Below are 24382 nucleotides of genomic sequence, written 5' to 3'. Positions count from 1 at the left end.
AAGTCCGTCCGTCGTCCAAGACTTAACCAATTTTTCTAGGCTGAAATTTTTAGGAGTTTCTGATCCCATCGACGGTTGTGCTGGAAGGACCGTCGTTCAGGCTACGGTCCGTCGATGCCACCATTGGTAGCACCTGCAGATTTTTGTGAAAAACTAATTTTTGGTCTATTTTGGCTACGGGGTGTTACATATTCAAAATCAATACCCATGAAGAAAATATATCCATTTCGAAGGGCACTTTTTTTCCTAGTGTTGCTATTTCAAATTTTAATACATTAGTACTAATCATATGTTAAATAAAGTGAAGAAGTTCAGATACCAATTTGTATCATGTAGACACCAATTATATTCAAGTAATAGCACGAAAGAAAGAAAGTAATGAGTTTTCCTAAAGTCCTATAACCTCTTGAAGAAAAGTAAAGGTGTCTCCATACCGTTATTCAAGACACTACTAGACTTGTCCTTGTGTGATGAGATCACCGAAACCTGGCTCTGAAACCAAGTATTTCCGACCCAAATCGAGGTGTGAGTGGCACCCACACTTAACCTCCTTGGTGGAAGAACCAACAAATTTAACCCAACTTACAAAATACAAGCATATTGTGAAAGCTCAAAATCTTAGTAAGTACCCAAAACCTTTAAGTCATCACAATCAAGGACATCTAAAATCCAAATACTAAGTTTAAGGATATCAGATACACCAAAATAAATGAACAAAATTGTATGTGTCCGAAAACATAGGACATCATGTCATGACCGAGAGAATCCAACACGAGCTTGAATGAGTAGCTCACCATGAAACCTAATATGGTGGAAACATGCAAGAGCTAAGGGCAATTCGAAGCATTGGTACACTCTTTGCACTCCATAAAAGGAAAACAAAGAAAAATACCAGTAGGGTTTAGTACGAGGCAACATATACTGAGTAGGTAGTATTGGCCAACCCAAAATAGAAACTAATATACAATGAATAATTGTATGAACTCAACTATAACACTTAACAGGTGATAAGCAACAAACAACATGAACAATTATCAACAACACTGAAGTAAGTATGTAATAAATCAACAATATCAAGATCACCCATGAGGACTCATGCCTCCAACTAAACCATTTGGGCAATTGAGTTCTTTGAGATTGAGTACATTTCGTTAATTCCATATGTTTTTCTTAAATGTTACAGCGCCAGAACGCGATACTCAATCCAATTATACCGTGTCGAAACGTGACACTCCGATCCAAGAATATCGTATCGGAAGGTGACACTCTGATCCAATTATACCGTGTCTGAACGTCATACTCTGATCTAATTAAACCATTAATTTATCATTTATTATTATCACTTTCAATTCATTGATAATACTTTATTAAGCCTTCTTTATTCAAGGCATCACTTTAATAAAGAGGGTTCAAGAATAAAAAATTCCACGGTATTCAAGATTCCAGACAAATAACAAAACACACAACCAAGCCACACAACAACACAATCAAGTACATAGAAAACTTCACAATAACAGTTAATGCATATCAATCACTACTAAGAGTTTACTATCAAATAATATAAACCATAACTTACCTCCACCGAAGAACCGAAGTCAGACGACTACTTCTCCAATGTTTTTCCTTTCCTCAATGCCTTCGAACCTTTTCAATACAGACTTGTATGGACAAGATTAATGTGTTTGTTATGAAATTAACAACGAGCACATAATGTGAAGGCTTATGCACCCTAGGATGGCCGTGTTGCTTGAGCTTACATGATAATTCCCACCATAACACCGAACAGCCCAAGTACACTAAAAAAACTCTCAATCACGAGGATCTTAACAATAAATGAGGAGTTATGTGCGTCAGATAACGCACAGTTGCTTCCAATTATTCCAATGCACAACCCACATTCAAGATTGGAAAAGCCCACAATGATCCCAGAAGCAAAAATTGCATAGCCACCTCTAGGAGATTCTGGTGCATAAATCTGTGAGGCAGGTACACTATCGAGCTTTGTTTCAAAGAATGATGCCCACACCATATATAGCAACCGCTTCACAAAAAAATTGCACTAATCTGATTTTTGTAGGTAATTCGATCAGCTTTAATGGCAGAACCAACGAAACTACTTCCATTTATATATATATTCCCCAAACATCACCAAGCACTGAAACGCCAATGGCAATGGTAATTCCGATGGTGCAGAAGGTGTACTGAGAGATCTTCCCAAACGCTCGTGACAATGAGCTCGATGGACCCTCCCTTATTGATTGTTTTATACCTAATTAATATATAACGAACTATAAAAAGTGGAAAAGTAACCCACTATTCATTTTAATGTTCTTTCTTTAACCACCAACTAAATAAATTATTAAAACTATCCCACTTATTTCATGATTATAATTACGAACAGTCCAAAATATCTATTTAGAAAGTTTGGAAAAGTATTTTATGAAATACATAGCTCTAATACTCAAAATTACCAACCCGGTCGTTACATTAGATACCAAATTACCCATCGTTCGAATTCAAACAATCAAAAGAAGGTGAGGGTAAGAAATGGTACATCATGATTCCTTCAAAATATTAGTACTCAATGTCTCATCTCAAAAATATCAAACAAACCAACTGGAGATCTACAATTCCTCCCATAAAATGCGTCAAATAGGGCATCTAAATACTCTAATGACAATTATTGTTCGATGCAAGCTCAACAAACAACAAAACTATTCTCAAGTGAATGATAACTATTGTTATATTTAAGCTCAAATAACAACAAAGCAATTTTAGGTGGACTCTTCAACTAATCGATTTTTCCACTAGACCTTGACACAACCATTAGGACAATTACTTTTGAACATAACCATGATAAAATTCTTAATCAATATTGGTTACAACCAGGAGTGAACCTCAACCAACCACCACACATTCGTAATTCATCAACCATCTCAAACCTTATAAATATTACATCCTCACAACATAATATTTCCTCGAGCTTAAGCTATAAAAGTTTGATCTTTAGACATCAAATAATAATCAAGGGGAATTGAACTCATCTATTCCAAAGATGGAAATGATCAACTAACCACAATCGAGTGATACACCCAAGCATATATCATATCTCTAACAACACTGTCGAAATGCTAGATTAGTAGCTATTATAGACAAACTTTATGAATAAAACAAAACTAGACCCGATGGTCTCCACATTCAATAACACATTGACGCAACATGATACTAGTGATGAGATATATCTTAAGTCTATTGTACAACTGTAAATTTTCATGGTAGCTCCCCTACACTTCCTCATAAGCAAAGTTGTATGTAGAACCACATAGATAATTTATAATTTACTTAATAATACACACTTTATATAGACCATTTCATAGAGATACACACTTTAGAGAAGATGGTGCAAAATAGATATCGTGTCGAGGGATCAATATGTGAAACTTATATCATTAAGGAAATTTCAACATTCAGTTCCCATTATTCCCACCCTAATGTGCAACTAGGTTGAAAAAAGTTACTCGAAATGATTATGGAGGTGAAGTTGATGCACCTAATGGTTTTCTATCCTTCTTTTTTGCATTCAGGACATCCGAGTGGGGAGATGAATGGTCGTTATTTCTTGGATAAAGAGTGGGATGCAACAAGAATATATGTATTGTTGAATTGTGAGGAGATTCAACAATTTATCCCCTAATTATATATATATATATATAGAGAGAGAGAGAGAGAGAAAATATAAACCTCAAGGAAATCGATAAAGAGACGAATAGTAGATTTGCCAACTGGTTCGAAGCTTATGTGAGTAAAATACAATAGTATAGAGAAGTTACTATTTTGTTTTATCTATATCAAGTTATAATTTATAACAAATATACATATCATCTATCTAGTGTGTGTATTTGTTAGGTTCTCAATCCATATAACAACATAAATGATGAGAGGTTAAAAGATTTGGCTTCTGCTCCTTATAAGTGGGTGCAAACTTAGCCACAATATTTTACAAATGGCTATAGGTTCAACACACTTACTTATGGCTCTAATAAATAAACTATGAATAGTGGAGTGTGCATTAAAGTGACAACATGGAATGACTATACAAGTGACTATTATGTGTTGCTTGATGAGGTGATACAACTAGAATATTCCAATCCAACAAAGAAACGAACCACTCTCGTGTTGTTCAAATGTGATTAGTTTGATCCAACAATGGGTTGAGGGTGTAAGGTTCATAAACTGTATGGGATAATTGATATAGATCAAAAGAAAAGGTTCTCAAGCTATGCGTATGAACCTTTTGTGTTTGTTGAACAAGCTCAATAAGTTTATTTTGCAGAATATCCCAGTAAAAAGAAAGATAGTCTTGATTGGTGGGCAGTGTATAAAATAAAAGCTAGAAATAAAATTGATTCTCAGAATATTCCATATCAAGAATATGACACTTTAACCCCGGTACTCCCAAATATGACTGATGATATTGATAGCGTACGTCGTGGAAATGGTGAACTGGAAATATATGACGTTCAAAATGAGACTACTTAAATTGATAAAGAGCATGATATTAATGCTACTGAAAGTGATGAAGAGACAGAGGAATCTGATTTTGAGTTCTCTGAAGATGAAGGAGAAGAAAAAAGTGATGAAAACTTTGATAGTGATGAGAGTGAATCGTAATAACTTTTTGCTGTAATTTCTTTTCTAGAGTGTTTTCATTTATTACTGTTGCTACTATTTTCTGTTGTTTGATGTCATTTATGATATCTTATAAGTATTATTTTTCCAAAGTTAATTCATCAATACGTTAAATTGGTTATTTAACACTCTTTTAAAATGCATTTATTTTCTAGTGATGTCATCTACTAAGAGTAACTTTGTTGAGTGAAGGTTCTTGATATTATCTGGCAGACATCAGTTAAATTTTGGATCATGCTTTTTAGTACAATATTTCACTTTGAAAACTTTTTCATATTCATTTAGTCATATGTAGGTACTTTTCCCTAAACTAGTTGAGTTAGTGAAATCACCTTAGTACTTTTGGAGTAACTTATTATCATTTTATATGTGCAATATATGAAAGGAGTAGAGGAAGAGCTGGAGATTTTTAGTGATATGCATATGGAGGAGGGTGGATGAAATGTAGTCTCCATAATAGCTAATGTTTGCAGGATAGTGTATTAGAGTTTTAATCTCACTGTTTTTGTGTTTCAAGAGTTTGATTTAACACTTCGGCTGTACTGAAGTATACTTATCTTTTATTGACTAAAAAGAAACTCTACCTTTGCTGCAACAAAGTATACCGCTATCATTGCATGAGTAAAATTTTTATTGATTCACCATCTAAATGGGTGAATCAATATAAGTTGTTTTGTTTTGTCATTTCAGTGAACATTAAGTGCAAATTTGCTTCATTATTTCTCTATATTGATGATTTTTACAGCATGAGATGTTGCAGATTTTTAGTGACTGCTCGAACATTAGTCTCTAGTTCTTGTTAGATTTTGATCAGGAAGTATCACAAGGGGAAGAGGCATTAAAAGTAGTTGGGGAGGCTGTGGGGGCATGACTAATAAAGGAGAAGGAAACTACAAGCAGCCACAAGAAACTTCTCAAAAGGATGCTAGTGAACCATTAATTCCTACAACTCTACATGTTGGTTTTAACCAGCGTATTGTCTCATCACGTGAAAGTACTTTGCAACAGAGTGTACATACATCTCAATATGCAAATTCTCAACAAATAACTGCTTCTGAAAAATTTGGTGATGAACAAGAATCTCATGCTTCTCTGGACGTTGAACGACAACAAACACCTTTATCTCAGAATGTTGGTGCTCAACCAGAAACTCTAACTCAACATGTTTCTCCTTGTAACATTCCGGAAAATTACACGTCTAGTGAAGAGCCCAATAAGTCTATAAGAATGTGTATTGAGGATAGATAGGCATTCCAATGCCCAATATTGAAAAATATTGGGCATAGTATAGAAAATTGGCATGGGGTATTAGCCAATTTCTATATAATACCCAAATAAGCAAAATATTGGGCATATTAGAAAATATTCGCTTAAAGGGTGTTAGCCAATTTTTCTAAGTATTAATGAGCTTGTTTAATAAATGTACCTACAATGAAGACCCTAAGCTAAATTTTTTGACTTCATATTATACACAGTATGTACTAGACATCCAAGTGTCAAGCCTAGTACCATTGCACATGACCATTTAAAATGATCATGTAAATTAAGCAGTGCCCAAGGACATGGTGAGGGTCCTTGGGACAATAAGTAAACATTCCCAAATAAATCATAAATAATAGTTAGTTAGAAAAGTGAAACCAGCCCATGTGCAGCCACATGTGCAAGACATGTGCAAAAGCTGCTAAAGGAGGGGACCACCCTAACCGAATTCGGTTAGGGTAGTTATGGGTGAAAACGTGCACAAGGGACCACTTCATGTGGGGCCTTACCTCTCTACCAATTTTATACTCTAACCTACTGCCCCAAATAGATAACTAACCTAGGACTAATCGAAATGGACCCACTAGTGCACCCGACAACCTAGGATCAAAACCGAGTTGACACTAACCTAGTACTAGTTAAAGAGACAACCTAGTATCTAACCTATGATGGTCCAAAAGGTTAGTTATGGTCCTATCAACTAAGGGGTACTTTAGTAATTCCCCTAGGTTACCTAATTAATTTATTTAGCAAATTTATTAATTAATTTAAAAAGGCTAAAACCAAAAGTACAAAGGAAATTTTCAGATTTTGGTTAAAACAAGAAAGGGAAAACCTAGTAACTAACGTAGGATGGTCCAAAGAGTTAGTTAAGGTCCTAAAAACTTAAACATAGGGATACTTTAGTAAGTACCCTAGACTACTTAATTAATTGATTTATCAGATTAATTAATTCAAAGGGGCAAAACCGAAATCACAAAGAAATTTCAAGATTTCGGTTAAGACCAGAAAAAGACAACTTAGTATTTAGCCTAGGATGGTCCAAAGGATTAGTTATGACTATAAAGACTTAAGGATACTCTAGTAATTACCCTAGGTTACTTAATTAATTGAATTATCCATTTAATTAATTAAATTAAAGAGGTCAAAACGAAATTCTTATGCTAACCTAGTATAATGCAAGAAACATTTTAGTATCTAACCTATGATGGTCCTAAAGGGTTGATTATGGTTCAAATGACTTAGGGGTTATTTAGTACTTACCCTAGGTCCTTAAATTAATTAAATTCAGGAATAAATTAATTTATATAAAGTCAAACTGATAACCTAAACCACAGTCAACACCATAATTTCATATTTTAGGTCAACTCAACATTCTCCTATGTTTAGTCAAGTTCGGAGGATTTTTTTAGTAGTTACTTAATTAATTTATTTAGTTAACTTATTAAAACCTAAGTTGAATAAGTAAAGTTCAGTTCCTAAACCTACAAAACACGTGCAAACTCAAACAAATACACGACTAAAACAAGAAAATAAGCGTGAGAAAAACAGTGAACAAAACGCAAGAAAAATAAATAATTTCTTAGATGATTTTCAAGATTTCTTCAAAGTTCGTTCAAGGTTGTCTTTGTAGATTAAGTTCTACTTAAGGTATGGGTTTCTCTCCTGGACTTCTTTCTCCAAGAGAACTTTCTTTCGAATGATTCAAAAATCTTGAAAACTAGGGCTGTTTCCTGTCATTTTTGTCAAACTCCTATCCCTAGTGTCCTTGTTACGATTTCAATATTATGTGAATTAAAAGAATGATACTATGTTAAACATATGTCCGAAAATGTTATGTATGAAGATGTTACGGTCTGTTGTGCATTCTTGCTGTTAATATGACGTTATAAAGATGATATATTCATCAAATGCTAATATGATGTTGTCCAAGATGTTTAAAAAAATGTTATGCCTAAAGTTATGTTATAAAGTTCGCTAAAAAGGATCTCCGTGAAATCATAATTTGAGTGAATGTTTGCCTTATGTCAATAAAATGGCTAACAACAACATTGTTCAAAATTAAAATGGGAATTGGCTATAATGGTATCTCTAAAAAAGTAAAAGATTGGGTAATGTATAATGTATAAAAACTTAAGCATGTTGCACATGAAAATTTGGTTATGCCAACAAATATGGTTATGAAATCTATGCCCAATTGTTTATGCCAATAATAATCGTATGTCAATAAAATGGCTACCAAAAACACTGTTAAAAATATAAATGGGAATTGGCTATAATGTTATATTTAAATAAGTAAATGATTGGCTAATTTATAATGTATAAAAACTTATGCATGTTGCACATGAAAATTGGCTTATGCCAACAAATATGGTTATGAAATCTATGCCCAATTGTCTATGCCATAACTAATCGTATACCAATAAAATGGCTAACAATACATTGTCTAAAAGTGATGTATGTAAATTAATATAATATTATGTTAAATAATTAAAAGATTGGCTAATGGTTCATACGTATGAAATTCAAATATGAACATACGTAGAATTCACACATGCCACTAAAAATGGTTATGTAGATTAATATTCAAAGGTTGAGGCCAATACTAATCATACGCCAATCTTGTGTAGTTAGAGTATCAAATGATGATATAAGTACTTATAAACTAATTCAATGAACCCATAATCAAGGGCATGCCACTCATTGGGACAACTCCCAACATGGTCTAAAAGAATGACATATGAACTCATGAAACTCACTGAATGAAGTGTTCATCGTCTATAAACGATGATATGAATCTACTACACTAAAGTAAGTAAGTAAAGTGAGTTATAACATAATTAAAGGGGTATAAAGTATGTGTGGCCAGAATGGGGTGTTAAAGGGAGTGAGACAAGTCTCACTTACACCTAAGCTACTAAGTTAAAAGAATACTCACGTATGAAGGTGTTAGAAGGTGTGATCCAGTCTCATTAACAACAAAGGATGATATGTAAGGAAACTTCACATTTCATCAATGTAAAGTAAGGATGAACTTCATCAATAGATTAAGTAAATCTCAACCTAGAAGCAAGCCTCCGTAATGCTTGAGTCAATACTAGAAGATAAAGAAGAAATGAACATTCACGTAAAAGGGATGAGTAATTATGAAAAGCAAATGTGCTAATGCTAATAAATGTGGTGACAATATGATAAGAGGATAATTTGAAAGATGAGAGCAATCTCAAATGAGCCTAAGTAAATTTTACCAAAACGTACTCACCTATGAGTGTGTAAAGCTAATGAAGAGACTAGTCTCTATGTAAACTCTAATGAAAGTATTGAGACTGATGTATACTTAGTACTAATGATGAGACGAGAAATAATCTATTAAGATATGATGTCTTCATACTAGAAGTCAGCTTCCACGATGTATGAGTTTAATGAAATGGAACTTCATACTGAGCACCGATAGGCTAGCTATGAGCGGTGATGCCTTCTTTCGGGAAGGGCGGAGGTTCACGTAACTCTAATGAGAGGAGACTCTTTGGCATGCCGGGTAAGGGTCTCCTTATATCTCCTAGTCTTCGAACCTATACTTCCAATATAGGGTTCTGGCGGGGTTCAATTCCCATGTACGCTAGCATGTTTTTGGTCACTTTGGCCGGTGATTCCACCTCTTTTCGGTGTGGGGTAGACACTGGATTTCATGATTCTCACATGATCTATGTAGGTTAAGGTTGGAGTTGCTCAATGTATGAAAGATAATGAAATGAATGATATCGAAGGTGTTTGTGCAAGACAATCTGGAGGTGAATTCAGATTCAAGTGATGACATTAGGTTATTCTTGGTCATTGAAGTTCATGATCCCTATGAGAGTCTTATACTTCATCCTAGATATAACTGGTGTTTACATCAGCCTATGAATGAATGAAATGAATAATGTGAAGTACGAATGAATGAATGAAGTAGACTCTGTGTTTGCTATAGAAGGCCCTTGGGTTGAGGTCCCATATGTTGGGCCCTTACTTGAGATGTCTTATGCTACATCAACGATTCCAAAGTATCATGTATATAAAATGTATTATATATAAAACATGAAAGTAATAAAATCAATGGAATGATCAATAGAGAATTTCTTATGAAAGGTAATGAATATATAGCGTAAAGAATGACTCATTATAAAGTAGGGAAATCATTCCTTAGTCCTTGGATTACTTACATCGATTCATTGTAGGTATGTGAATACAATGAATCATTGCACTTATCGACTTTGAAATTGATCTCCTTCCAAATACCTAGCCTATTTCTACTACTCCTTACAAAATGGCTCCAACAGAGCTTAAGAAATTGAAAAATTAGTTGAAAGACCTTCTAGATAAGGGCTTCATCAGGCCTAGTATTTCACCATGGGGTGCGCCAGTGTTGTTCGTAATGAAGAAAAGTTGTTCTCTCAGATTGTGCATTGACTATAGATAGTTGAACAAGGTCACAATCAAGAATAAGTATCCCATCCCCAGGATTGATGACTTGTTTGACCAACTTAAGGGTGCTAGTCACTTCTCAAAGATAGACCTCCGATCAGGTTATCATCAGCTTAGAGTCAGAGATAGTGACATTCCAAAACAGCCTTCAGAACACGGTATGGTCATTACGAATTTGTAGTTATGTAGTTTGGACTAACCAATGCTCCTGCAGCTTTCATGTATTTGATGAATAGAGTGTTCAAACAGTACTTGGACTTGTTTGTTATCATCTTCACTGATAATATCTTCATTTACTCTAGGAATGGGGATGAACATACGAGTCATTTGAGAATTGTTTTACAGACTCTCAAGGATAGCCAGTTATTCACTAAGTTCCGCAAATGTGAGTTTTGGTTGCAATCTGTTGCTTTCCTTGGTCACGTTGTATCCAGCGAAGGGATTCGAGTGGATTCACAGAAGATAGAAGGAGTGAAACAATGGCCCAGACCTACCTCTGCTGCAGATTTCTGAAGTTTCTTAGGTCTAGCGGGTTATTATAGAAGGTTCGTGGAAGGATTCTCCTCCATAGACTCACCATTGACTAGGTTGACTCAGAAGATTGTCAAGTTTCAATTGTCAGATGATTGTGAGAAAATCTTTGCAGAATTGAAAACTAGATCGACTACAACTCCTGTCTTGACTCTACCAGAGGTTTCAGATGACTATGTGATATATTGTGATGTATCCAGAGTTGACCTAGGTTGTGTGTTGATGCAGCGAGATAAGGTTATAGTGTATGCCTCTAGACAACTTAAGGTGTATGAGAAGAACTATCCAACTCAGGACCTTGAGCTTGCAGCAGTGATGTTTGCACTCAAGATATGGAGACACTACTTGTCTGGTGTTCATGTAGATGTGTTCACCGATCGCAAGAGCCTTCAGTATGTGTTCACCCAGATAGATTTGAATCTTCGTCAGAGGAGATGGCTTGAGTTCCTTAAGGATTATAATATGAGTGTGCATTATCATCCTGGTAAGGCGAATGTATTAGCCGATGATCTTAGTAGATTATCTATGGATAGTGTAGCCTATGTTGAGGAAGAAAGGAAGGAGCTAGTGAAGAACGTTCACAGGCTTGCTCGCTTGGGAGTTCGCCCTATGAGCATATCAGACAGCGGTGTAACAGTTCAAAATGGGGCAGAATCATCTTTGGTAGTGGAGGTTAAGGTAAAGAAAGACAGTGACCCAATCTTTCTTGAACATAAGGGTGCAGTCCATAATCAGAGAGTGGAAGTTTCCTCCCAAGTGGGAGATGGTGTACTTCGCTACCAGGGTAGATTGTGTGTTCCTGATGTGGGCGAGTTGAAACATCATATTCTTGCAGAAGCCCATAAATCTAGGTATTTTATTCATCCAGGTGCCACTAAGATGTACCGCGACCTGCGGGAAGTCTATTAGTGGAATGACATGAAGAGGAATATACCAGATTTTGTGAGTAAGTGCCCCAATCGCCAGCAAGTCAAGGTAGAACATTAGAAACCTGGAGGTATGACTCAAGAGATTCATATTCATACTTGGAAGTGGGAAGTGATCAATATGGATTTCATCATAGGGTTAACTCGTACTCGCAGACAACATGACTCAATTTGGGTGATAGTTGATAGAATGATTAAGTCTTCTCTCTTTTTGGCGGTCAAGACTACAGATTCAGCAGAGGACTGTGCCAAGCTTTACATTAATGAAATTGTTAGGTGACATGGGGTTCCTTTGTCTATCATCTTAGAAGAGGTCCTCATTTACCTCTCATTTCTAGAAGTCATTTCATAAGGGTCTTGGTACTCAAGTTAACATTAGGGCCATATTCAGTCCTTTTTGCTGTGGAGAAAGTGCAACTCATTAGAGATAGACTTAAGATAGCCCAGAGTCGTCAGAAATCTTATAAAGATGTAAGGAGAAGGGAACTAGAGTTCCAAGTTGATGATTGGGTTTTCCTGAAAGTGTCACCTATGAAAGGGGTGGTGAGATTTGGAAAAAAAGGAAAGCTCATTCCTAGATATGTGGGCCCTTACAAGATCTTGAAAAGTTGTAAAGGTGGCATATGAGTTAGAGTTACTAGCAGACTTAGCAGCAGCGCATCCGGTCTTCCACATCTCACTCTTGAAGAAGTGTGTGGGTGACCCAGCCTCTATAGTGCCATTTAGAGTGTGGCGGTGAAAAATAGTCTTTCTTATGAGGATGTACTAGTTAAGATTCTTGACCGTCAGGTTAGAAGGTTGAGAAACAAAGAAGTCATATCAGTCAAGTTTTTTGGAGGAGTCAGTACGTAGAGGGAACTACTTAGGAAGAAGAAGAAGCCATGAAAGCCAAGTATCCTCACCTATTTCCTTCCGATTCCACTCCAGCTTGAGGTAATAGTTCCTCTTAAGTATTCAAGTCATTCATGCGTGAATTCAGTCTTAGAATCATCCTCCTTAGTTTATACTTGCATTTTTAGCGTATTTGCATGTTCTCGGAACTCAATTATGTCAGAAACTCAGTTCTCAATGTTTAGTAGTAGGGCTTGCAGCTCTCTCCCTCTATTTCAGCTAGTTTAGTCTTCATTTGAGGACAAATGTTCCCAAGGGGGAGATAATGTAACACCCCATAGCCAAAACAGACCAGAAATCAGCTTTCCAAAAAAAAATTTGCAGGTCCAAACAACGTGACCATCGACGGACCGTATCCTGACCTACGGTCTGTCCTGCATAACCGTCGATGGGATAAGAAACTTATAAAAACTCAGCATGGAAAAATTGGCTAAGCCTTGATTGACGGACGTACCTATAATCCGTAGGTCAAACGAGTGTCCATAGTCCATGACCGTCGATTGAGAACCCCTCACACACTCTCTGACAAGATCCACGGATGACCAACATGGTCTGTAGGTCGACCCAAGGTCCGTAGGTCTGACCATAGTTGGGAACTAGCGAACAGTTAAAGGGGAAATGCAGCTGGGTCAACTTCAAATGATCATACCTCTTAGAAAATATGAATTAGGTTGCCCAAGACCTACTAACAGATAGATAATTGAATTAGCTTTCCATAGCCACCGACCTTGCTAAAATCTTACCTCCGAGTAAAACGTTATGTCCGTTTTAGTAAAGGCCTGTCGAACAAGCCCAACCTACGGACCAAACGACGGACTATCGATGGAACGATGAACCGTCAGTCCTGGTCGTCGTTTGGTCCGAAAGCAACTTATCTAGGGGTCTTTTGTTCTTTTACTACTTTGTTTAAACCCTAAGATATGTCATTTTGACCCTAAATCATCAGATATTATTCAATTTAAGCCTAGAAACATAACTAAAACTTATCAAAGTCAAATCATTAATAAAAAACATAGAAAATTAAAAGCAAGAAAGGAGAAAAAGGTCAAGAACCCTAGTTCAAGAATGCAGAAAGATTCCAACAGTTTTAGCTCCGAAATCTGAAATTTCTCCATGAATTTTATCACCAGTTATGTGTGATCTCACTAGTGGGTTCCTTTCACCCATTAGGTCCCTAGATTTCTGTCACATTCTTGATTCCTTATCATGATTAAACCTAGGGTTTCTAGAACTTCGATAGAACTTTATGATTTAATTAAAATATATGTTCCAAATCAGATTATCATGTTATTACTCAGATTATTGCATGAATTTCAGAACCCTAGCTTTGTATTTATTTAGTTCTTGAATTACACATGCTAGGTCAGATATTTCAGTTATGCAATATACATGCTTCAGTTTTTAATGCATCATTATCAAATTAAATGTTGCATTCTCAGTTTGAATGTTCAGTTTTGAGCTATCCAATATTTACAGAAAATTCAGACACAATCAGTTAACTATATAAATCCATGGGAGAAACATAATACCGAGTTGGACTGGGGTTCAGCGTACCCAATTAGTCCCAGAACTACTAGCCAAGTAAGTTGTAATTCTGCTCTGTGATCAATCAGCTTAATGATCACGCCAGCATGTCGTTATATCTTTGGCAGGGTATATTGGGTCCTCTTGATGGGGTGTATACATCGGACTCCTGATGTACCGTGGTTTCACGGTACTTTAAATGTTTTTTCCTTTAGTTTAATGTTTGTCTAAGGCCTTTTTGTATTGGTTTTAATGTAGTTTTCTCTTTGTTTGAAGGAAATTTTTCCAGAAGGAGAACGTGAGATAATTGTGCTGAAAATTGCAGAACTGACGACCTACGGAGCCGTCGACGGTCCCTAGGTGGCAACCGTCGTACGAATAAAAAGTCTTCTAAAGGAAGTTGGGGAATTCTAACTAAGTGTGGAGTTACGGAGGCTCTCGACGGACCGTCATAGCCACGATGGACCGTCCTGCACATCCGTCAATAATAACTGAAAGTAGCCCCAATACCATCTTCAAAAGATTCGAAGTATGGAGGAACGGAAGCCATCAACGCACCGTTGTGCACGCAACAGACCGTCATCCATGTCCATCGATGGTAACAGAAAGTTGGTGAAGAAAGCAACAGAAAAAGAAGTTAAGTATGGAACGACGGAGGACCACGACGGTCCGTTATCCAGGTCATCGACTCAGACGCGTTTTTTAGGCAGATTTCCCTCAATTAGATTTCTCTCTTTTTTTAGGACTCTATTATTATAAATACTTGTAAAAATATCATTTTTGGTGTTAGACTCTTGGGTATTTTTCAGATTTTATTATTCTAGTTGTGAACTTGTAATTTTTGGAAAATTATTCTATTTTCCAGAAATTATTTATTGCAAGCTTATTGATCAATTCAAGTAATTTTCTGGATTTTCTTAAATCTCATCAAAGTAAAGTGCATGAATTCTTATCACACTAATATGAATTGTGTGATTATTAACATGGGTAACTAAATCCATAGCTAGGGTTGTGGGAACCATGTGTAATTAACAAGGTAAAAACTAGCTAAAGTAACAATTCTAGAATAGTGTTTTTCATGTATTGATAATTCTTTCATTTAGAAGTATCTTTAACGAGTGCACACGTTAGAACTCGCCTTGTTGCTACTTGCCAAACCAAGGAGGTAGATAATAAGAAAAGAATTATCAATGTAGATTTAGTATATACTATCTAGTAGGCTATTGTTGATTGGTGCGAAGTAACAACTAAGTCATACATCAATTATGATGCTTAATATGAGGTAAATGTAAGATTTAGTATAGCATACACACATACAGAGTGAAATACCCTAGTTGCCGGACCAAGGAATTAGGGATACATAAGTTACCACTTTGCATGCAAGATACTAGGAAAGGATTGTTATAGCTAGAATTACCGCGTTATGAACCTGTTGGGAACACTTAACCCCTAGTTACTCTCATTAATCTTTAAACCTGTCACTTATTTAGTTAGAAATAACTAATTACTTAAAACCTTCACTTGTTTATTTAGGAATAGATAATTACATTTATTGCTTAAAAAACCCTGTTTGTTACTTATTTTCGGAAAGGACTTGACTAAATAGAAGTAATAATAGGTTAAAGTTAAGTCTAAATCATTTTCCTTGTGGGGTCGACCCCAACCTCATAGTTGGGTACTTTACTTGATACGATCGCTTATACTTCATTTCGAGAAGTAAATTTGAGTGTATCAAATTTTGGCGTCGCTGCTAGGGAAATTGTCTTTTAGATTAACTTTAAGCTTATTACCAAAGTTTAGTCAACATTTTCTTAATTTTACTTTTTGTTTTTGTTTTTGTCTCTTGCAGATCTAACTTCCAGGTATGCCAAGTACACAGAGTAAAGGAGAATCCATACTCTTACCCGACCTCGAACTATACCGTACACTATGCAGAATGATTCGAAATTTGGGTATTCTCGATGATGATCACAACCTAGAAATTCCACCTCCGGTTGATGCTCATGATCAATTACCTGAAAATCGTGAGGAAGGTGAAATACATAGGCAACCTCCATCTCCACGCCCTTTAGAGTATTACGGGGGATATGATAATATTACTGACTCTAACGGGACACTTGTCTTGCCTCCCCTACCACATGTCCATACTTTCGTGGTAACTATAAGTCTGATGAAAACGCTCACCTCTAGAGGTTTGTTTTCAGGGATACCTTCTGAGGATCCACATGCTCATATCTCCAAGGTAAGGTCGTTGTGTAAGAGTTGTGTAGGGAGGCCCGATTTGAATATGGACGTAATTAGGTTGAGAGTGTTTCCTCTCTCACTGACGGGAGAGGCCGTTATATGGTTTACCAAGATCTCCTATAACTCAATCTACACTTGGAATCAATTGAGGGATGTAATCTTAGCACATTACTACCCGGTGTCTAAGAAGCTAAACCACAAAGATGTGAACGACTTTGTGGCACTACCGGGATAATCACTCAGTAGTTCTTGGGATAGGTTCACCTCGTTCTTGAGAAGTGTCCCCAATCACCGCATCGATGATGAGTCACTGAAAGAGAACTTCTATCGAGGACAAGATGATAATAATAAAGCAGTACCGTATATGATAGCGGGTGGTTCTTATGGGGAGTATCCTTATGCTGAGATTGCTGAGAATTGGAGAAAATCTCTCGAAATAATAAAGCTTAGAGCACTAGAAAGTCAAATACTGGGAGAAACACGTTTGCAGTGCAATCCGCACACAACCCAGCCACAGAAAAGGTAAATGCAGTGAACTACTTGTCTAAACCACCACCACCGACTGATGAGTATTACAATGAGGAGGACTCTTATGTGGTAAATAAGCAGACGGGGGGTTTCCAACCAAACGCCCAAGGCTCCAATCAGGAGAATTGGGGCCAAGGTCAAGGAAATCAAGGTCGGAACTATGGTAATTACAACTTAGAGGGTCATTATGTCCGAGACTGGAATTAAAACCGCGACAACAACTTCAAACGGGCTAACTATGGCAATAGAAATGATAGGAGTGGGCCCTATGTTCCACCTCAAAATCGGGAAGTTGCTCATAGGGATGGTGGAGGTATTATGGCGCGTGTTGAGGATATGTTGCAGAAAATGATGAGGAGGTTTGATGTTAGTGATGATCACATTAAAGAGTTGAGGAGTGACTTAGCGAGTATTAGGGAAAAAGTTGATGCAGATGCAATCTTGATCAAGCATCTTGAGTTGCAAATGGCCCAATTGTCTTCGACTGTGAACCCACGCCAACCGGGCACTCTTCCTAGCAATACTGTCCAAAATCCAAAAAATGATGGACATTGTATGGCAGTCACAACTTGAGGTGGTAAGCAAAGCATTGACCCACCGATGCCATCTGGTGTAGAAAATGCGATAAGATATGATGATGAGGTAGTGGAGGTTAGTAGTGAGTTACAAGACAAAACAGGTAAAGAAGATGAGGTACCCCAAAAGGTGACCCCCATTCCTAGACCACCACCTCCTTTCCCACAGAGGTTAGTGAAAAAGACCGAGGATGGTAAATACCGGCGTTTTATCACTATGCTCAAACAACTTTCCATCAATGTCCCTTTGATAGAAGCTCTTGAACAAATGCCCGTTTATGCCAAGTTCATGGAAGATATGGTCACTAATAAAATATCGGTCAGTTTTGAGGATGATGATAAGATGCAGCATTGTATTGCTATTGCTACAAGGTCTCTAGTGCAAAAGAAAGAAGATCCGGGTGCCTTCACTATTCGATATACAATCGGGTTATTACACTTTACGAAATCATTATATGATCTTGGGGCAAGCATAAATCTCATGCCTCCTTCTATTTAGAAAAAGTTGGATTTGGGTGACCCAAAGCCACTACAATGCGGCTACTGATGGCCGATCGAACGGAGAAGACGCCTATTGGTATACTCCACGATGTGTTAGTAAAGGTGGAGTCATTCATATTTCCAGCCAATTTTGTGATTCTGGATTGTGAGGTTGATTTTGAGGTACCTATTATTCCATAGAGGCCATTTCTTGGTACGGGTAGAGCCTTGGTTGATATGGAGAAAGAACAAATGAAATTTCGGTTGAACAATGAAAAAGTGACTTTCAAAATTTGTAGGTCCATGAGGCATAGTGGTGAGATCCAATCGATATCTTCCATATCTTACAAGGTTAAAAAGTTATCTGAGGTACAAATAGAAGAGCGTCTAGGTGTAGAAGCACTAGCGGCAGTGAACATTAATTTTGATAGTGATTGCATTGAAAAGTATGGGTCATTGGTCGCGGCATTTGATCGAGGTGATGTTCGGTTTATACCAAAGAAGTTAGAGTCAGATATGAAGCATCGCGAGTCTCCACCCGCGAAACCATCTATAGAGGAGGCTCCAAAAGTAGAACTTAAGGCTCTACCGCCTCATCTGAGGTATGTATCTTCGGAAAAGGTGACACTCTGCCAGTAATTATTGCATCAGATCTGAATGTGCATCAAGTTGACAGTTTGGTGGAGGTGTTAAAAAGGTTGAAAAGAACTATTGGGTGGACTATTGCGGATGTTATAGTTATCCCTCCTTGGATTTTTTCACATAAAATCCAACTCATGACCGATCATAAGCTAAGTATTGAGCGCCAGAGATGTTTAAATACACCTATGCAAGAGGTTATGAAGAAGGAAATCATTAAGTGGTTGGATGCTTGAGTGATATATCCAATCGCCGATAGTAGTTGGATATGCCCTGTTCAGTGTGTACCTAAGAAAGGGGGAATGATTGTGGTTCCCAATGAGAAAAATGAGCTTGTTCCGATGAGACCGGTGACTGGATGGAGGGTATGTATGGATTACTGAAAACTAAATACATAGACCGAGAAGGACCATTTTCCTATGCCCTTCATAGATCAAATGTTATAGACTTGTAGGAAAGGTATGGTACTATTTTCTTGATGGCTATTCAGGTTATAATCAGATTTCTATTTGCATCAAAAGATCAAGAGAAAAACACCTTTACTTGTCCTTATGGGACCTTCGCGTTCAAGAGAATGCCGTTTGGGTTAAGTAATGCACCAGCCACATTTCAGAGATGTATGATGTCAATATTCTCCGATATGGTGGAGGGCACTATTGAGGTGTTTATGGATGATTTTTCAGTGGTTGGTGACTCCTTTGAGCGGTGTTTGAGTCATTTGTCTGAGGTTCTTAAGAGGTGTGAAGATTGCAACTTTGTACTAAATTGGGAAAAATGTCACTTCATGGTGAAAGAAGGTATTGTATTGGGTCATTGCATTTCAGAGAAGGGTATAGAGGTTGATCGAGCCAAAGTTGAGGTGATAGAGCGACTTCCTCCACCTATATCTGTAAAAGGTGTGAGAAGTTTTCTTGGGCATGCAGGCTATTACCGGAGGTTCATCAAGGATTTTTCAAAGATTGCACATCCTTTGTGCAAGTTACTTGAGAAAGAGTGTAAGTTTCATTTTGATGAATCTTGTCTTAAGGCATTTGGTGAGTTGAAGGAAAAGTTGGTGTCTTCACCTATCATCATAATTTCTCCAGATTGGAGCAAGCCTTTTGAGGTAATGTGTGATGCGAGTTGGGTTGCTCTTGGTGTGGTATTGGGAAAAAAATTGACAAAATCCTTCATCCCATTTACTATGCTAGTAAAGCACTTAATGAAGCCCAAAACAACTAGATCGTGACTGAACAAGAGCTCCTTGCAGTAGTCTATGCTTAAGAGAAATTTTGCTCTTATTTGCTTGGCATGAGGGTTATAGTGCATACTAATCATTCTGCTTTGAGATATTTGATGGCAAAGAAGGATGCAAAACCGAGGTTGATCCGTTGGGTATTACTATTGCAAGAATTTGACTTTGAGGTGAAAGATAGAAAAGGGACCAAAAATCAAGTTGCTGATCACTTGTCCCGATTAGAAGATGAAGCAATAAGGGAGTTAGGTGAAAAGGCTGAAATTGATGATACTTTCCTTGATGAGCATGTACTGGATGCCTCCCAAGAATTGATTCCATTGTTCGCAGATTTTGCAAATTATCTGGCTAGTGATATCGTCCCACCGGATTTGTCCTTTCATCAAAGGAAAAAGTTCATGCGTGATAATAAAAAATTCTTTTGGGATGAGCCATACTTATATAGGAGTTGTGCCGATGGGCTTATTCGGTGTTATGTGCCAGAAGTTGAGATGTTGAGTGTTTTAGAGGCATGCCATTCTTCGCCTGTAGGTGGGCATCATAGTGGTATTCGGACTGCTCACAAGATCTTGCAATGTGGCTACTATTGGCCAACCATCCACCAAGATTCTCATGATTTCGCCAAGGCATGTTATAGATGCCAAAGAGATGGTGGCATTTCGAGAAAGCAAGAGCACATTTAAATCCCATTTTTGTGATTGAATTGTTTGATGTGTGGGGCATTGACTTTATGGGACCTTTTGTGAGTTCTCATGGGATGAAGTACATTCTCTTGGCAGTTGATTACGTGTCAAAATGGGTATAAGCTATCGCACTTGAGAAAAATGAAGGGAAGAGTGTCACCGCATTCTTGAAAAAGAACATATTTTCTAGATTTGGCACCCCAAGGTCTATTATCAGTGATGGGGGATCCACTTTTGCAACAAGCTTTTTAAGTGATTATTGAAAAAATATGGGGTTCGCCATATTGTGCCCACTCCTTACCATCCTCAAACTAGTGGGCAAGTTGAGGTGTCAAACAGGGAGATTAAGTAGATTTTGGCAAAAACAGTGAATGCTAGTAGAACGGATTGGTCAAGGAAGCTTTATGATGCTCTTTGGGCCTACCGGACAGAATATAAGACTCCCATAGGTATGTCCCATACCAACTTGTATATGGGAAGACTTGTCACTTACCGGTTGAATTAGAGCATAAGGCCATGTGGGCAATGAGAAGTTGAAAATGGATTGGAATGAGGTTGCGGAACAAAGATTAAACAGGTTGAATGAGCTTGAGAAATTTCGCTTGAAGGCATATGAAAGTTCAACCCTCTACAAAGAAAAGATGAAGAAGTACCATTACCAAAAGATTGAGAAGCACGACTTTTTGTTGGGGATTTGGTGTTTTTGTTCAATTCTATGTTGTGTTTGTTCTCGGGCAAACTCAAGTCCAAATGGACTGGTCCCTATTTGATCACCCAACTATTCCCTCATGGTGCGGTTAAGTTGGAGAACAAGGAGGGTGTGAGGTTCAAGGTGAACGAACAGCGAATCAAAATCTATCTAGGGCATGCTGAAACGACGAAAAAAGTGATCGAAACATACCATCTTGATGAAGTCTAAATAATCAAGAGTCCTCCGTCGTGCCGCGACGTTAAGTCAAACGCTGATTGGGAGGCAACCGAATATGTATCCTTTAGCCAACTATAGGTTTTTCATGATTTTCTAGGCATAGTTGCATTATTTTTGCTTTTATTTATTTAACGTTCCGTCTGACTACTCTTTTCTTTTTCATTATTAGTGTTGGGTAGAGCATAGATTAGGGTCCGTGTCCAAAAAGTGTCCAGAAAATACAAAAAGATTAGCTTAATGGGTGTTAAATGTGCAGGTAGCAAATCACAAGAAATCTGCAGAAAATTGGTCTGCTGCACCCATCGACGGACCGTTGTGTCAACGATAGACCGCAGGTGGTATCCATCATGCCCAGGTATGTATTTAAAATTTTCCAAGTTAGGGCACCCTATACGGACCCCCATGACCGACCGTTGACCCTGTTACGGTCCGTCAACGGGGAATCATCGCGTCCTAACCCACCGACCCGTCTGGCTGAATATTAAAAGTTTTAAACCTTTAAAGTTCCCACCTCTTCACATAACCCCTCATAACCATTTCTCTCCTTATTTCCTACAATTTCTCCCCACTTCATCACCATTAACTCCCACTCCCTCTCCATCTTCTAATTTCCCACATTTTCACCAAATTTCCACAGTCCCTTTCTCTCCTAATTCTCCCAGTTTCCTCAGTCCATTGCCGGTCGGTGTTCGTGGTGTTTGTGCTGCGGCTAAACTTCCAGTGTCATACTTCTTCTTCCTCTACTCAAGTTATCTGGTATGTTCTTCTGATCCATGAATTAACTATCGTTAATTTTTTGTTTTCTGATTAAACTTGTTGTCTTATTGTGTGGATCTCCAATTTCGGACCCTTATTGCATGCTAGATATCACCCCCGTAGTCCTAAGTTCCCGTAGAACACTAATATTAAAAATAAATGGGGGTGTTTTGCATAAAAATGGTGTGTGTTCCCTGATTCTGTTTCTGACCTAGGGTTGATAGGTTGTCAAAAATTGAAAGCTAAAACTCAAAAATTCATTCCCTATGGATGATGGGATGTTGGGTAGTTGCTTGGGAATCTTGGGTTGTTATTGATACTCCGCATTAGTAAGTTAGGGGAACTAATTCAAGTAAAAAAAAATTGTCTCTAAAGGACAATATGAGACCCCATGGACGGACTTTCATTCCCTCGAGGACCGTCGTGGGGGTCCATCACTCCTCACTTCTCATTCTTAGGCCAAGAGTCCCTCGACGAACCCCTATGACGAACCTTCGTGCCTTCGATGGTCCGCCCTGCACAACCGTCGACACCGCCAGAACCTTTGTTTCTGATATTTACAAATCTTAGTCTAAGTGTCCTTCGACGGACCCCTATGACGGACCCTCGTGTTTTCGACGGTCCGTCCTGTACAATTATTGCCACTATCAGAACCTTTGCTCCTGATGATATAAAAAAATTTCACTAAGTGTTCCTCGACGGACCGTTGTGCCTCCGACGGACCGTCTATGGGTCCATCATGCAGTGCTGCAACTACTGCACTTCCATTCCATTTTTGTTTCTACTTTGTTGATTTTTTCTGTTGCATGTACTGGTGCAAATTGCTTTTTTTGCAGATATTAATAGCACCAAAACAAGACCGCTTCTACTCACGAGGGTGTTCCAAGTCCGTCGCCCAGTTCGTTCGGATGGTCATAGGCTCAAACGATGAACGTGACCCGTAGTACGTGCCACCAGGCACTCTCACTCCCACCCGTGCTGCACGCACCACCAGAGCCACACCCACGAAGGTGGCGCCCAGCGAAGTCACTGCCTCCCAGTCTCAAGAGGAGCGCATACTGACCGACACACCTTCTGGGTCTGCTGCACAGTCTGAGCGAGCATCTGGCTCCGAGGATGATTCCAGTTCTAAGGAAGTGTCCAGTTCTGAGGACGTCTCCGGGTTTGAGGAGGCCTCTACTCCCGCCACCACATCCAAGTCTGCCAAAGTTGAGAGAGACCACTAAGCGGTGGATTGCACAGTACCTTTCCATCGATGGTGAGGATGTCGATTGGGTGCTGGAGCCCAAGCGAAGTATCAAGAAGGCTAACCTCACCTTCACAACCATGTTTTTGTGGTTACTAGTCCGACACTGCCTTTCCCCAACTGCAGCTGACAACATTGTCACTTCGGATTGTGCGGTACTGATGGCGGTGATGATTGCGGGGTTTGAGGTGGACTTTGCATGGCTACTACATGCGGGGATGCACGAGAGGGCTTTCAAGGCCACTACTAATTACCCTTTCCCGTGCAAGGTTTTTGCTTTGTGCAGGTTAGCAGGAGTTCCCGTGTGGAACATTGATGTGCTCAAGACCCTGCTTGGCACAGTAGATATTGGCCTCATTCGTGATGAGGCCAATGAGTTGGCTCCCCACAGAGGGCCTCGTTTGGAGCTGCAGCCGCTTGGTGAGAACCTAGCGGCAACGGTAGAGCAAGCCCAAGCAGATAACCCGGCTACATCTGATTCTACTGACACCACTCCGATCGAATCTATCCCAGGTGGTAGCACCACTCCGAGCTCCTCCCGCTCGACTCCATCTGCTACTCTGGTCCCGCTTGCTAGGGTCCAGAAAATTGAGGAACAATGGCAACACTTTTGCACTACATCCAGCCTTTGATGCAGAGGTCTATTGCTGAGGCAGAGGAGCGCTTAGAGAGGAAGATGGCCCAGCACACTGGGAGGAAGGTCATGGAGGTTCACCAGCGCTTGGACAATTTTGAGATGTGGGTTCTCACCCGACCAGCCCCTATAGTGTGTGTGACGGGTCTC

At 38.5% G+C, this 24382-nt stretch overlaps 1 pseudogene; it reads right to left on the bottom strand.

Annotated features, from left to right (window-relative positions):
* Positions 1-1729: 1729 nt before the first annotated feature.
* Positions 1730-2507, bottom strand: LOC107025092 (annotated as a pseudogene).
* Between the last annotated feature and the right edge of the window lie 21875 nt (positions 2508-24382).

Source organism: Solanum pennellii, chromosome 7, assembly GCF_001406875.1.
Source record: "Solanum pennellii chromosome 7, SPENNV200".
Taxonomy (NCBI): Eukaryota; Viridiplantae; Streptophyta; class Magnoliopsida; order Solanales; family Solanaceae; genus Solanum; species Solanum pennellii.
The sequence above is the reverse complement of the archived record's forward strand: the minus strand, read 5'-3'. Positions and strand labels throughout refer to the sequence as shown.